The sequence below is a fragment of the Cupressus sempervirens genome, chromosome 8 (assembly GCF_028749045.1).
Source record: "Cupressus sempervirens isolate cs-2001-9-10 chromosome 8, ASM2874904v1, whole genome shotgun sequence".
Lineage (NCBI taxonomy): Eukaryota > Viridiplantae > Streptophyta > Pinopsida > Cupressales > Cupressaceae > Cupressus > Cupressus sempervirens.
Window position 1 is genome coordinate 805,462,210 of NC_143125.1, and position 16,610 is coordinate 805,478,819.

Consider the following 16,610-nt stretch of genomic DNA (forward strand, 5'->3'; position numbering starts at 1 on the left):
AACCTAGTTGATAGATATGTAAAATTTCCTTTTATGTTGTATTCTAGGGGTTACAGAGATGTTATGTTCTTTATTTGAGCTAGTGAAGAATCCATTTGATTACTTTTCAAACGTGATTCCAAATGCAAATTTTGAAGTTCCACTGGTGTCTAAAGGTGCAAATTGGTCGGTAGCCCAATTTGGGATGTCATAACTTTGAAACCATCATTGCATGAGCCAAATAGATTGTACCACTATGTTTGAATTTGAAAATAAGTCAAGTATGCAAGTTTTTAAGTCTTGATGAATTCGCTTCCACACATTCCCAGCTCCATACCGTATGCAAAAATCATTATTCTATTAGAGTTCCCAGATCTGCAATTTTGAGAACCCAACTTTGACAACCTACCAAATTCGTACAATTATTTTTCATGAGACCAAATCATAGATTTATACTTCCTACATGACAGTAAAATAATGCCACATTTTTCATGCCCTCAAGTGATTATATGAGCTATTTTCAAAGCCAAAACCAGGTGCATTTTATTATTTTCTGATAGTTTGAAGTAGGCAATTTTGGTAGTCAATATCTTTTGGTAGGGTAAGAGAATGTGGATCAAAGAGTAGATATGTCAAATCTCAAGGCCTAGTTGTTTAATTTAGTTAGTTTTTAAAGTCGGCACAGAGGCCTTCTTGGCAAATAATTGTAGTTTGCAAAATATTGAAAAAGAGAGTTTTAAAAGTTGAATCAATGGCCCAAATTGAATCCAGTCATTTCAAGGAGTTTAATAAATGGATTTTAGAAGTCATTTGTTTGAAATGATTTTTCTTTTGGCTGGATCCACTTTTGGACCCAACCGACTATAGCAAAGTGATAAGGCATTATGGGTTTTCAAAGGTGATTAAAAGGGACCAAAATATGATTTCATTTGAATGTGATGAGAATAGGGTGATACTATAATTTTGAGTATATTATCTATCTTTTCTTAAGGTCAAGTTTTGTATTGGACTATATATACACCAGAGAATAAAAATGAAACTAAGACATAAATCTGATCTTAACATATATTAGAGAAGCATTACCCATTGGAGAGAAACACCAAATAAAGTGAAATTTTAGGGTGTTTATATCAACCTATTGAGCACAAGTGAATGTTTGGGTTTTCTCTCCATATTTTATGTTTGAAATGTCATTATCATAAAAGAAATAGATGTTTTTAGACACTAGAAATTGTACATTAGCCTTTTGATGACTAGACTAAGTTCCAAAAATATATCATCTCAGTTAAGTGAGTTGAATAAAAAAATGGAGTGCCTAAAGTTGTTGCCATGTCTTAAGCATTTGTGGATCATTGTTTATTTCTAGTGAATACCAATGATATCTATTTTTTTTAATCTACCTTGATAACTACAAAAAGAGGAAATGAGTTTTCCAAAGGAGTTCATGTGCCATAGTGGAAAATTAGTTGGGGTCAAAAGTATGGTTTTTAGAGTGATTATGGATATGAACAAATGCCTATAGGAAAAGCTACTTGAAGTCAATGTTCTATATTATGAATATACATTTCTATATATCATCTCAAAGAAAGTTAGAGGCTAAATGAGGCACCATGTGTGTAGGATAGACATTATGTACATTGAGACAAGATTTGGATTTAGAAGACTTACTACTACCTTGTATTATCTCTACTCTTTAAAGGCTTAGTTGTTGTTTCCTATTTTACAAAGTTTGAATTAAGCCAAATACATAGAAGGAGATCCACCAAAAGAGTTATTAGAAACCCATCTACTCACAAAATACATTTTTGTAATGGTGGATTAAGATAAATGTAAATGATGTATGGAGTTTGTGGGCTGAACCACTGGAAAGTTTTCACTCTAATTCTTTTCTCCAATCTACCATACACAACATAGGAAAATGAGAAATACAATGAGTAAAAAAAAGGAAATAGATTAAAGGAAATCATTTTATTCCACAACACCTATCGAGATGCACATGTTTAGATAACTGGAGATGGATATGTATTATTTCATCATGACTATATCCAAGACATGGCCAGATTCTTTTCCTAAGTCACTTTTTAAAAAAGGATGTGGATATCACTAAAGGTACAATCTGTGAAAATCAATATAGGTAACATTTTAAAAGATAAAATGCAAACCATCATGATGTCTTAGCCTTGATTTCCATGTGATCATTTAGAAGGTCGAATGGAGTGGATTATTGTGCACTCCTCTCACTGTAACTACAATAATCTACATCCAACAGCCTCCATTTTCCTATAATACAAGCTGTGTACTTTATGAAAATGGGAAAGCATTTGAATCAGGAAGGGGTGACATCACTATTGTAATGGTGAATAAGTACTTACATGCACAAGGCTAGTACATGAGGAAACTTCTAGTCCAGAGGGTACTAATAGGGCAGGTGACTTAGCAAGGGCCATCCATTCATAGCATGACATGTGTCACAAGTTGGTCAAACCAAGTTTGACCTGGATGGAGAAGGGAGGGAAAAATTAAAAATTTATAAATTTCAATATTTTATTGGTTTTTCCTCTCCAAACATAGAAGGTCATTTAAATTCAATAAATTTTATATTATAAATCTCAAACTTTATAATGTGATAATTTTTTTACAAGAAACTAGGCCTAAAAGTCAATTCTTGAACCTGGTTTTCAAATGGCTACCCTAGGCATTTTTCTTAAGCAAGTATACAACTATTATATATTGAAAAAAATATCTTGGAGTTTAGTTACCACATTTTCCATTTGTTTATGCATAGGTATTAGTGGGTAAAAGTTATACTGGATTTTTTCCAAGGTGCTTCTTACATAATTGCATTCTGGTATAGGCAATTCATTTTTAGTTTTTGATAAAAAGGTGAAGTGGGTAGGTGTTAAATTTGGAGAGGGTGTTAGCAGTAGTATTATTTCACCTCCAAAGTGGTCTATTATGGATTTTGGGAACCTTTTGCATCAAATATGATAGTTTATCAAAAAGCATCTTTTCTCATCATTCATGAAGATATTTTCAGAGTTTGTTGGGTAGAATGATGAGATTTGATCTAATGTTCAGTTCTAAAGAGATGAAAGATTTTTTGCAACAACATTGGAGGGAGATACAAGTGATCAAGTGTCAATTCCATATTAGATCTAGGATTCCTTCCTCATCTATATCTTTCTTTCATCTCTCATTATATAGGATTGGTTCCAGTTTATTGAAGTTTGGTTCCAGACTACTGGACAAGTTTCCATGGCTGTGATACCAGCAATATTGAATGTTGCTAGTTCTAGCTTACTGGGAAGAGCTCTAGCTATAATTCCTCCATTCCTCAACATTTTCTCTCTTGTATGAATAACAATAATAAAGATAGAGTACAGTTCTAATCTATTGTTGTGTTTAATAAGTCTTTCATGCATCTTAAATGTTCTTGTTTCAAAGGAATGAATACAAAGAACACCAAATTACTTAGCTTCATTTTGATTCTTGTCTCATTTATCTGTTGTTTACAATCTTTTGTGGTTTATGGAGAAAGAACATAGATCTAGTTGCATCTCATTTTAGGTTGTATGTTTTGATGTGATTTTCCTTTGATTCAAAGAATCATGTAAATGCTTGACACAATTTTATAGGCTTGTGAGTTTCATGAGAAGGATGTCTGATAAGTATGAGTTTCAATATGAAACATTGATGTTTGATTCACAAAGTGATATGATAGACATGATATCATGATGTACGAGATAGATCATTGATATCCTAGATGTGTGTTGTGATTTTTGGGATATCTAATGGATAGGGCATCAATCAACTACAAGATCAATTTAGTTTGTTGTTGTATATGTGGTTTTTTTCTGATTCAAAATCAAATAATCAATCATCCATGTTCTTTTTCTATTTAGGATTTGAAAGGATACCCTTACTCAACTTGTGGATTTCATAGGTTTTGTAATTTTCTAAAACATACCTTTGTTATTGCATGAATATAGGGGAAATAAGGGTTTAATCTACTTTGTATATATTCATATATATTGTTTGAACTGGTACTATATGAGTGAATCTAAAGGTCTACCTGCCTAGGTTTTGTAGAGCCTAAACTAGAAGAATGAGTTTTATATTTGAGCTAGTGACAAATCCATTTGACTACTTTTCAAATGCAATTCCAAAAGAAAATTTTGAAGTTTCATTGGTGTCTAAAGGTGCAAATTGGTCGGTAGCCCTATTCGGGGTGTCATGACTTTAAAACTGTAATTGTCTAAGCCAAATGGATTGTACCACTATGTTCTACTCTGATAATACTTCCAATTTGCCAGTTTTTAATTCTTGATGAATCCATCTGCACACTTTCCTAGGTCCATTCCATTTGCAAAAAATATTATTCTGTTAGTTTTCTTGGTTCTATAATTTTGAGAACCCAACTTTGACCACTTGCCAAATTTGTCTAGTTATTTGTCATGAGCCCAAATCATAGATTTATACTTTGTACATGACAGTAAACTAATGTCCCAATTTTTAGGCCCTCAAGTGATTATATGACCTATTTTCAAAGCCAAAACTAGGTGCATTTTATTATTTTTTGATATGTTTGGAGGCAGTTTGATCAAAGAGTAGATATGTCAGATCTCAAGGCTTGTTTGTTTAATTTAGTCAATTTTTAAAGTTGGCTTAGAGGACTTCTCGGGAAAAATTTGTAGTTTTCAAAAGATTGAAAAAAGAGTTTTAAAAGTTGAATCAGTGGCCCAAATTGAATCCAGTCATTTCAAGGAGTTCAATAAATGGACTTTAGACGTCTATTGTTTGAAATGCAATTTTCTTTTTGGTTGGATCCACTTTGGACACAACTGATTATAGCAAAGTGATAAGACATTATGGGTTTTCAAAGGTGATTTTCAAGAACCAAAATATGATGTCATTTGGATGTAATGAGAACAGGGTGATGCTATAATTTTGAGTGTTGTATGTATCTTTTCTTAAGGTCAAGTTGTGTATTGGACTATATATAAAGTGGAGAATAAAAATGAAACTAAGACATCAACCTAATCTTAACATATATAAGAGAAGTTTTACCCATTGGAGAGAAACACCAAATAAGGTAAATTTTTAGGGTGTTTAGATTAGTCTAATGAACACAAGTTTTGGTTTTCTCTTTGTATTTTATGTCTAAAATGTCATTATCATACAAGAAATAGATGTTGGAAGACACTAGAAATAATACATCAGCCTTTTCATTACTAGACTAAGCTCTGAAAATATACCATCTCAGTTTGGTGAGTTGAATAAATAAATGGAGTGCCTAAAGTTGTTGCCCTATCTTAAGCATTTGTGGAGGGTTTCTGATTTCCAGTGAATACCAATGATATCTATTTTTTTTAACTAGCTTGATAATTAAAAAAAAAGGAAATAAGTTTTCCAAAGGAGTTCATGTGCCATAGTGGCAAATTAGCTGGGGTCAAAAGTCTAGTTTGTAGAGCGATTATGGATATGGGTAGATGCTTGTAGGAGAGGTTACTTGAAGTCAATATTAATGACTAGACATTTCTAGATATCCTCTCAAAGAAAGTTGGAGGCCAAATGAGGGACCATGCGTATAGGATAGACATTATGTAGATTGAGATAGGATTCGAACTTAGAAGGCATGCTATTGCTTTGTATTGTCTCTACTCTTTAAAGGCCTAGCTATGGTTTCCTATTTTATAGAGTTTGAATTAAGACAAATATGTATAAGGGGATCCACCAAGAGAGTTATTAGAAACCCATCTACTCACAAAAGAAATTTTTGCAATGGTTTCTTAAGACAAATGTAATTAGTGTATGGAGTTTGCAGGCTGAACCATTGGAAAATTTTCAATCTAATTCTTTTCCCCAATCTATCATACGCAATACAAGAAAATGAGAAATACAGTGAGTAGAAAAAGGGAATAGAGTAAAGAAATTTTTTTTGTTCCACAACACCCGTCAAGATGCACATGTTCAGATAATTGGAGATGGGTATGTATCATTTTCATCATGATTATATCCAAGACATGGCTAGATTCTTTTCATGAGTCACCAGAACTTGATTAATTTTCTAAAAAAGGATGTAGATATCGCTAAAGGTACAACCCATGTAAATCAATACATGTATTATAGAATTTAGATCATCATGATGTCTTAACCCTAATTGCTACATGCTCAATTAGAAGGTGGAATGGAGTGGATTATTGTGCACTCCTCTCACTGTAACTGCAATAGTCTACATCTGAGAGCCTCAATTTTTCGATAATATAGGTTGTGTACTTTATGGCAATGGGATAGAGTTTGAATTAGGAATGGATGACATCATTTTACTAATGGTGAATAAGCACTTACACTCATAAGAAGAGTGCATGAGGAAACTCACAGTCCATAGTGAAGGCACCTGTACCAAGATGGTATAAAGATCTAACTTCTTGCACAAACTATTTAGCGGAAGATAGTGGATGTGATATATCCCACATTACCTATAGGGTGGAATTTATTATTAATTTTATACTCCAAGGTATTAGAAATACTTTTCTTAAGCACTTGGGCTTTATGAAAAAGGATTGCTTGCATGGGTCCCTATGTAGATGGGCAACAAAGAGATTTTGACTAGTCAAGTGCATGATAATAGAATGATGTGGTAAATGGACAAATTGGATGTCAACGCATGGAAGCTATGTGGAAACTAACAAGGTTCCATGTGGCACATGTTTCCAAACTTGGCACAAATCCCAAGGTATATGAGATGGCAAGGAAGACAAGTGTCACAATTTTGCTATGTCATGATGATGTGGTAGAGTGCTGATGACGATAGCAACATAGCAGCATGTGGTGACAGGTGCTGAGATGGTGATTTTAGGATGGATGCACTAGATTGTGCCATGTAGTACAATCAATGATTGTTACTATGTTGCCATGGAGAGTTGCTCATCGGTTACCCATGGTGACATGGTGACCCAATCAGGGGCTTGGGCATGGTCAGATGTGGTAGTCTAGGAGAATCAGGAGGTGGCATGTGATACCAAGGAGCAAAAGCTATATAGAGGGTGTGGATAAGGCAAGTGACTCAGCAAGGACCAATCAATCAGAGCATGACATGTGTCATAGGCTGGTCAAACCAGGTTTGACTTGGATGAAGGAGGGAAAAATTAAAAAGTTATAAATTTCATTATATTATTGGTTTTTCCTCTCCAAACATACAAGGTCATTTAAATTTGATAAGTTTTATATTACAAAGTTCAACCTTTATAATGTGATTAATTTTTTACAAGAAATTAGGCCTGAGAGTCAATTCTTGAACTTGGTTTTCAAATGGTTGCCCAGGCTTTTTTCTTAAGCAAGTTTAGGACTATTATATATCAACAAAAACCTCTCAAAGGCTAGTTTCTATATTTTCCAATTGTTTTTGCATATGTATTAGGGGGTAAAAGTCATACTGGGTTTTGTCTGAGGTTCTTCTTATGCAACTACATTTTAGTATAGGCAGTTCATTTTCAGTTTATGATAAAATGGTGAAGTGGGTAGGTGCCAAATTTGGAGAGGGTCTTAGCAGTAGTATTTGTTCACCTTGAAAGTGGTCTATTATGGATTTTGGAAATTTTTTTCATCAAATCTAATAGTTTATCAAAAATGACATCATTGAGGAAGATATTTTCAGAGTTTGTTGGGTTGAATGATGAGATTTGATCTGGTTTTTAGTTGTAGAGAGATGAAAGATGTTTTACTATAGCATTGGAAGGAGATTCAAGTGGATAAATGTTGAGTCTAGATCATATTTGAGATTCCTTCCTCATTATATAATTCTTCTCTCTCTCATTGTACAGGGTTGGTTCTAGTTTATTGAAGGTTGGTTCCAGATTCTTGGACAAATGTCCATAGCTATGATACTACCAAGGTTTAATGTTGTTGGTTCCAATCTATTGAGTAGAGCTCTAGCTATGATTCCACCATCCTTCAACATCTTCTCTCTTGTATGAACAATAATAATAAAGATAGAGTATAGTTTTGATCTGGTTGTGTGTTTTATAGGTCTTTCATGCACCTTGAATGTACTTTTTTCAAATGAATGAATACAAAGAACAAAAAATTACTTAGTTTCATTATGATTCTTGTCTCCTTTCTCTAATATTTACAATCTTTTGTGGTTTATGGACAAAGAACATAGATCCAGTTGCATCTCATTTTGGGTTATATGTTTTGATGTGATTTGCCTTTGTTTCAAAGAATCATGTAAATTCTTGACACATTTTGATAGGGTTGTGAGTTTCATGAGAAGGATTTCTAATAAATATGAGGTTCATTATGAATGTTGATGTCTGATTCACAAAGTGAAGGATAGATCTGATATTGTGATGTGTGAGATAGATCATTGATATCCTAGATGTGTGTTGTGATTTGTGCGATATCCAAAGGATATAACACTTTTCAGTTATAGTATCAATTTACTTTGTTGTTGCATATGTAGGGTTTTTCTGGTTCAAAATAAAATAATCAATTATCCATGATCCTTTTCTATTTAGGAGCTGAAAGGATACCCTCACTCAACTTGTGGATTTCATAGGTTTTGTAATTTTCTACTGCATACCTCTATTTTTGCATGAGTATAGGAGAAATAAGAGTTTAATCTACTTTGTAGAGATTTAGATATGTTCTTTGAATTGGTACCATATGAGTGAATCTAAAGGTCTATCTACCTAGGTTTTGTAAAGCCTAAAGTAGAAGAATGAGTTCAACCTTATAGTTGGCCCAAGTTCTTGACAAATTGTGTCCGTCATAGGAGATAGTTGTCTTAGATGATATCCCATATTGTCTACCTAGTAGTTAAAATCATTGTTAAATCAAGAGCCAACATATCTTGTCTAAAGAGTAGCCTTCTCTAAAGGACTTACAAACATCACTAATCGATGTCACCATATAGGATTTTATAGACTTGTTAGGTCTACTCATTTAACAAGATTTTTCTCTACTATGATGATTAGAAAGTAACAGTATAAATTGATCTATTACATTTATCACTACCTTTCTTAATCAGATATATTTTCTACTCAGTCTCTTTCTAATATCTTTCCTCCAATCTCTTATTGATTGATTCACACTTGCACTCTTCACTTTTTCACTTAACACTACTCTATCTTCTCTTTTCTATTCTTGGTTCTCTCTGGATCTTCTTTCCTCTTCAATAACTTCACACTTTGATGTCCTTCCTTTACATTTCACCAACACACAACCAACAACATCATCAGTATCCAAAAAACTTTCTCAACTACTCAAATAGTATTATTTGTGCTTCCAAAATCTTCCAAATATTGTCACTTAATCACAATCGTTGATCTGAGATTCATTGGATGTAACTACTTAGAAAATAGAATTTTGTGCTCATCCTTATTCTTCTTCAATCTCCATCATCATATCTTTATTATATTTTTATATTCGTTTATCTTGTAACAAACTTTGACTCATGCATTTGAACTTCTCAAACATTCTTTATTTCCATCAAATTTTGGCTTTAGATTCCATCTTTTCAAAAAAATTATTCTTGTTCTCACTCTATGAATATAAAATTTCATTAGGGTAAAAAATCACTTGATCAATACTAAACTCACTCGGGTAACACTAACCTTTGTCTTTTCTTAGCCAATTGCTCAACAAAAACTATAGTCACTCGATGAACATAGTCTTCCTTCTTTAACCTTGTCACTCGATGTAGCTTGTATAACACATTACATTACAATTTTACATGATTCTAAAATAATCAAATAAAAATTATATTATCACTGACCAACTCATTCAACTGCCCATTGAATACCATACTTATACTCTATCTTCAACATACTTTCTTTAAATCCTCTTATTTAATCAAATTGATATAGACTATACTAAGTTAGAAAAATGTATAATTAACAAATACTTGACATCAATGACTACATAACAACTAATATGACTCTTTTACATATATTCTTAGCATTCTTAGTTGCATCATCATTTGGGGCTAACAATCTCCCCCTTTGGCATTGATGACAACACATAACATATGACTTTACATTACATAAGATAATTAAATGTATGCATTGAAAGAAATACAACTTTTTATTTCTTTGGCTTCATCATCAGGTTCTCTATAACTCAATTTATATCTTCTATAGCAATGATCTTCAACATTTCTAACCCTTAGGATATGATATTCTATTCAACTCTACTATCATTCTTTTCAAATTGCTTTCCCTTTTTATAGAATTCTCTTATTCTCACTTATCTCGTCTCTTCCTTTGGTATATTTTTCTTCTTTACAAATTCTATCCCCTTTATAGGTTCTCTCCTTTTCTTATTCTCTCCCTTTTTGACAATGGTGCCAAAATTCGTTATAAGTTCCAATGTGAAACTTACAAAACCTTGTAGTTATTCTTGTACCTTACATGCACAATTTTCATTGGTTTCATCATAGTCATCTTCACAACTTCTCAAATGTTTATTAAATGTAAACTCTTGCATCAACTTTACAAAGATATTTTTGTTCATCCATGAATTGATACAACATGCATCTTCACCTAGTGAATTTTTGATAGGGGCAAGACACCTAGTTTAATTCTTAGATAGTCAAAAGAATCCTTAGACAATGGCTTAGTAAATATGTATGTAATTTGATATTTAGTCTTCAAATATTCAAGACTCACTTGTTTCTCTTGTGATTTCTCCCTCAAGTAATGATGCTTGATTGATATATGCTTTGTTTTTGTATGTATCACTAGATTCTTTGATATATTAATTGCACTAGTGTTATCACAATAAATAGTGACAATATAGATTATATCTTCTGGCATACCTTCCAATACTTGCTTAATCTATATAATATTTGAACAATTGATTACAACAAAAACATATTTATCTTCAATAGTAGATTGTGGAATACAACTTTATTTCTTGCTTAGCTATGTAATCAATATTTCTCCTAGAAAGAAAGCTCCACAACTTGATCTTTTTCTATCATCAAAATTACCAACCCAATCAAAATTTGTGTAGATTTTAAAATTAAAGTCATCATCTTGCTTGTATTGCAGGCCAAAATATTTAGTTCTATTTAGATATCTAAATATCTTCTTTACAACAGTCATGTGTGTCTCCTTTGGATTGGATAAAAACCTTGCAACTATACCAAAAACATGTTCAACATTTGATCTACCATGCACAACATACTATAGTTTTATAGTCATAGATATGTATTGTGTTTCATTTACTTCTATAGATGTATCTTCCTTTGATAATTTCACTATAGTCACCATAAGTATATCGTCTAGCTTAGACATATCTATACCATATGTCTTCAATATTTCCTTCACATAGTTATATTGAGTAACATATATACCATTCCTTGTTTGATGAATATGTAATCCAATGAAAATTTTGATCTCACCAAACATAGACATCTCAAATTGAGTACTCATTTGATTAGAAAATGTCTTACACAACATATAATTTCCTCCAAATATAATATCATCTACAAACATCTTAACACTCAATATCATATCATTAGATTTATATTTCAAATATAAATTATTGTTCTCACTTGTTCTAAGAAATTCAATATTAACCAAATATTAATGTAACCTTTCACACCATGTGCTCGATGCTTTTTTTAGTTCATACAATGCCTTGTTTAATTTGTAAACCACATTCCTCTAATCAAGTTTAATGAATCGTTCAAGCTATTCAATGTAGACTTCTTCTTCGAGTATTCCATTTAGAAATGAAAAATTTAACATCCATTTGATAAACTTTGAAATTATTGAAGATAGCATAGGTGATCATTGTTCTTACTCCTTCCAATCTTTTCATAAGTGCAAAAGTCTCACCATAATCTATTCCTTCTTCTCGAGCAATACTTTAGAAACTAGTCTAGCCTTGTCTCTTACCACTTCTCCAATTTCATTCAGCTTATTTCTAAAAATCCATTTTGTTCCTATCACATTCTTGTTCTAGGTATTGATAGTAATGTCCATGTATTTTTATTCTCAATCTCTTCATTCGTAACATTTATCCAATTCTCATTCTCCAATGTAGCCTTAACTCTTCTTGGTTCAAAATCAATGATCAAATAGGTACTATCTCTTATCTTACTTCTTTTTTGTACTCTAATGCTTTCATCACCAATAATTTGTTCATAGGATTGATTATTCCTCATATACTTTTCCAATATAGGTTTAGCTCTCTGATTTTCAATATTTGCTTCATTCGGTAGGGGTTCAAATTTTTTTTTAGTTTGTATTGTTTAGTGCTAGGGTAAAGGAGTCTGTGACTTAGATAATAATGTATGATTCTCAATATCCCTTCATTGTAACTTGGGTAGTGTGTATGGTTCCTCTTCATACACATATAAAAATTTGTTGTAATCTTCAAGTTTCTTTTTGCTTTCCACTTTGTTCCTTTTTGAAACCTCATCAATCCTTACATTTGTACTTTCAATCTTTTTTTAGTATCCTTGTTCAAATGTTTATAAAATTTTCTCTTATATGAATAGCTAAGGAATATACCTTCATCTCCTTTTGAATTAAATTTACCATTTCTTGCATCCTTGTGAATATAACACCAACTTCCAAAGATTTTGAAATAAATTACATTAGGTGTATGACCATGTTGACTAATGGAGGAATAACAACATAAACTAGATACTGAGAGTGGGGGTGGGGGGTGGGGGGGGTGAATAAGATTCTTAAACACTTGAAACTTTTCCCAATTCACTCACACCTATCAATAAACTTGTGCATGTAAAAATTTTAATGTAAATATCTTGTAACATATAAATTTGATCAATCACATGCATGAAAATGAAACACATAACACACAATTTGTTACCTAGAAACCCTCCAAGGTGAAGGTAAAACTAGGGTGGGGATGACACACATATATCTTCACTATTGTAGTAATAAAGTTAACTAGTTAAGGTGATGGGGATCTTCTTCAACTAAGAGATTCTAGCTCTTCCTAGGCTACTCCTAGCCCACTATAGGGTATTCTCTGCTAACCCTAACTTAGAGGATCCCTCTATAATTCCCTTTCCCCAAGAAACTCACCTACTAGTTCAAAACTTCAATGTCATTCCCCCAATTCACCTAAAATGCATTCTTTGGCTTAGAATGCAAAAAATTCCCCAAGAACACCAAGTGCCTAAAAATATGGTAGCAAACTCCTATTGAGGTCCTTAACTGATTCCTCATCATTTTGCACCATTCTTTCAAGGTTTTTTACCCAAATCAACAAATTGGCTAGTTAGGCCTTGTAGCTCTAAGAGCCCCTATTAGCCATCCTAGAAACAAGGAAAGAGCTGTAGCTTACAAAAACCCTTAACAAGGCCCCTTGGTGTATAATATATATTTTTTCCCTATGAACAACCCTTGAGGATTTTGTAGGTCTAGGTTCCAACAATGTCTATGCTATACTGATTCAAAAAACCCTACTTTTAAGGGTTTTAGAAGCAATGTTAGTGTTTTCTCATTTGCAAGCATCAAAATATATATCCGACTTCTTCCTTTGAGTTTATCTTCCTTTAAAAATTTATCCTACCTTACCAATTCAACATTGAGCCATGCCAATCGTCTATTTTCACAAGAACTCCTTATAAGCATCTCCTTGCACCTTGCCAAGATTGCTAGCTTGCCTAGGGCTCACTTGTAGAAATAGCATCTAGCCTTCCAAAACCTCCAAAAACTATATTAAAAATATGTAACGAGGCTATTTCTTGGTTTCCAAGAGCCATGGTGATTAGACCAAGGACACTCATGCTAAAGCCCATCCCATTCTTGCTACTAAAAACTGGACAACAAGATTAACAAAAACAAATAATTTTCTAAACCTTATTGAATGCCTATTTGAAACCAAAAAAAATTACACATAGATTAAATAAATGAATAAAATATTATACTTCATCAAAAATAGTCTTCTATTCAATCCAAAATCCCAACCAAAAACTCCAAACTACTCTCAAACGCTCAAAAATTGTCTTGTTGCTGGTGTTGTCCGTACAACCAATTGTCCAACCCTTGGAACTAAGTTGGAAAAGTCTTAAATATAATTCACCTTTCCTGCTAGTCTATAGTTCAAACCATAACTATCCAAATCATTGGTTTTTCAAAACTACCTAAAAAGTTGTCAAGCAATTTTGCAAAATTGCAAAGTTGTCAATGCAACTTTTTGACAACTTTTGCAATTTTGCTCATAGACTCTCCAAAATTGCAAAGAATGTTATCAAGCCTCCTAGGATGACCTAGAACAAATAAAATCCATATTTCCACAACACTTTTCTCATTTTCATGGAATTTTACCTCATTTTTCCTCCTAAAGCAATTTTTGCAATTTCCTCTTGCCAGGACCTAATTGACCACATTAGACTCCTAAATCAAAAGCTATCAACACAAACCTCTTAAAAAATCCTTGGGAATTTATCATTAGTCCTTATTATACCCATTATTGGTTATAACATCCACAAACCAAAAAATAAACTTAGGGTTTGACCTTTCCCCTAGGTGCTCCTGCACCATAAGGTTACAATGTTTGATCATAAGATATGATCTACCATTTGAGGAGTATACCCTATTTAAGGCTTAAGAGACTGCTAGGTCTCACCTTGTTAGAGGATTTAAAAAATTACAAAAAGTAAGGAATCTATTAAGAGATTTACAAAGATCTATTAAGACCACTCTGTTAAGAGATTTACCTTGATTCAAGTCAGTTAAACCTAATTCAGTACCTGACTCTCAATTTTCTTTTTAGGCTAATTTTGAGTCTTCTCCTTGCTAACTGATCCTCTCCTCTAATTTTTTATCACTTTTCTTTCCCTTTCACTTCACTTTCATGACTAGGTCACTTTCTTTGTTAGATGATATCATAACCCTTCATTGACTCTAATCTATTCTCAATCCTTCTCTTGCATAATACTTCTTATACACATGCATACAACTCTCTTTCCTCACTCCTAATCCACATGCCTTCTATCTAGGTTAAGATCATCACTATTTAAAGAGTTTTGTAAATAATTTTCTAGATTCTTCCATAATAGCCTCTTCATCTTGATCATTGAACACACCATATAGGGATTTGTGATCTACATCATGTAAATGTTCTATAAAAACCTCTATCAGTATTAAATATTCTATAATGATGTCTTCAAAACTTAAATATTCCCAAAGTTAGCCTAATAATCATTTCTCCTCAAACTACATTCCATTCCTAACTTTTGTGTAAACTCTACATTGCTTGGTCTTTACTATTCCCTGATGCTCGAGATTGTTGTTGCTCAAGCAATACTACCCTTCTAATGCTCAACATGTATTATGCTCTACACACACTATATAACTCAACACTTGTATACTTGGAATTTTATCGATCACTAATGAGCTTGAATCTTATAGAAAATACTCTGTGACCAAAATGTTACTCATCTCCTATAGAGCTTGTTACATACTTGCTTATGTACATGACTTGACCTATATAGAGTAGCTTAGTCACAGTGATGATTGTTTGACTCTACCTTGTAAATGATTAAGTTGTTGATACTAATAGAAAAAAATGGTTAGAGATACCAAAAATATCCCCCTTTGACATTAGTGGAAAAAGATTTTGTCATATTTACATTGTTACAATACAATCTGATAAATGAGCTCTCCCCTATGTCTTATGACTTATGCCTTTATTCATTGGCATACAAATCCATTTCACCTTTATTTTAATTATCTTTATCAAGTCTATTTCCCCCTTATTTTTGAACACTATATGTCACTCTTGTTGGGGTTGAATGGGTGGAAGTAATCCATATGTTTTAATGAATTCCTTGTGAACTCTGGTAATCATAGACAATGCATAATCCCATGTGGTTCTTGCTGATTCCAAAACATTATTTTTCAATTGAATTCTTATAGCCAAATCAATTAAACTATCAACCACTAAAAGATTATGATCTTCTTTGATAAGATCCTAGACTATTTTCAATTCTCTTTGCATGAACTCCAAATGAGGTATCATCATTTCTTGAATAGAGATCAATTTGGATCTCATGTTGCAATTAGCTCCCTGAAACTCAGCCAATGTGCCTTGAGAATTTGGTAGATTATTGTAATGGTTAATGCTTGATCCTGCTAACTCAAAAATAATGTTGTTGGATCTCTTTATATCAGCAATCTGATTTATTGGTGCTTGAATGGTTTTAGTGAATCTTGGCACATCTGACAAAATGATGTATAAATATTGTACCTTTAAAATTAATTCAATCATAACCTATACATTCTCTAGTAGTTGCACTTTTTTCTCAGCAATGGTTATGGAAACTTTTTCTACAACCTTAATTTCAAATCTTCTGGAAGACAAATCCATTAGTTTATCATTTGGTTCCATACTTCCAATATTCACTTGATCAACTATATTTACAAGCTAGTTTATGATTGGTGCATCATCTTCAAAATTTTGAATGTCAAAAGCATCAATAAAAATATGCTTTACATCATACAATACATGTTACTATTTGTGCTCTCTTATGATCTCTTCTTGTCTCTTCTTCTTCACCAATTTTTTTTTGTAGAAAATAGTTTTCTATAAGGTGAGATTTGCTAGGTTTGAATGTGGCATCTCAATTATTTCATCTATACTAA